At 42.4% G+C, this 1,086-nt stretch overlaps 1 protein-coding gene across 1 annotated transcript in view; it reads right to left on the reverse strand.

The window, feature by feature from the left end:
• PCYOX1 (prenylcysteine oxidase 1) overlaps nt 1–1,086 on the reverse strand; it is an 18,607-nt gene that overhangs the window by 14,481 nt on the left and 3,040 nt on the right. The window lies entirely within an intron of this gene.

Genomic DNA, 1,086 nt, shown 5'->3' on the forward strand with positions numbered 1-1,086 from the left:
GCCTGTGGTCCCAGCTACTTGGGAGGCTGAGGCAAGAGACTCGCTTGAGCCCAGGAGTTGGAGGTTGTTGTGAGCTGTGACGCCACAGCACTCTACCCAGGGGGACAGCTTGAGGCTCTGTCTCAAAAAAAAAAGAAAAGAAAATTTTTTAAATTTAGATGAGCAGGCGGTACCTGTAGCTCAGTGGGTAGGGCACCAAATACATACACCGAGGCTGACAGGCTTCAACCCACCAGGCCAGCTAAAAACAACAATGACAACTCAACAAAAAAATAGCCAGGCGTTCTGGTAGGCACCTGTAGTCCCAGCTACTTGGGAGGCTAAGGCTAGAGAATCGCTTATGCCCAAGAGTTTGAGGTTGCTATGAGGTATGACACCACAGCACTCTACCCAGGGTAACAGTTTGAGACTCTGTCACAAAAATAAAAAAATAAAATGTTTAGAAGAGCATAAGCAAAAGAGGCACCTGTATTCTCACTACCCGAGACAGTGCTGGAATTTAATTTAAATTATCAGGGTACAGAATTTATACTCTAGTTCAGACTGCTGGCTCCACTAAAACATGTTATTAAAGCCCATTTAAATTTGTTGATCCTTTCTACAAGCTCTTAATATATATTATCTCATTCATCTACACAATACCAGCTCAATGCAGGAATTAAGAGTAAGGACTCTAGAGCCAGACCGCCTGGATAGGAACTCCAGTTCCACCACTCACTAGGTAGGTGAACTTGCATGCTTAAAACCTCTCAGTGCCTCCACCATCCACATTTATAAAAAGAAGCTAAGAATAGTACCTACCTGAGAAAGACACCATGAGAATTCAAGCAGTTAGCATTTGAAAAACATCTAAGAGCATGTGCCAACACTAAACAGGCATTTGCAAATACTATGTCAAAACTAAACTACCCTTTCAATTTCCAAGTGGATAAATTGTCTGCATTATTTTTCCACAAAACACTTTGTCTGGCTATCTTACAAACAGGCCTTGTAGTTAGGTAGAGAACTGTTCTTTTTTTTTTTTTTTTTTTTGAGACAAGAGCCTCCAGCTGTCCCCCTGGGTAGAGTGCTGTGGCATCACAGCTC

This window comes from Otolemur garnettii, unplaced genomic scaffold, assembly GCF_000181295.1.
Source record: "Otolemur garnettii isolate 467f Iridium unplaced genomic scaffold, OtoGar3 scaffold00068, whole genome shotgun sequence".
NCBI lineage: Eukaryota > Metazoa > Chordata > Mammalia > Primates > Galagidae > Otolemur > Otolemur garnettii.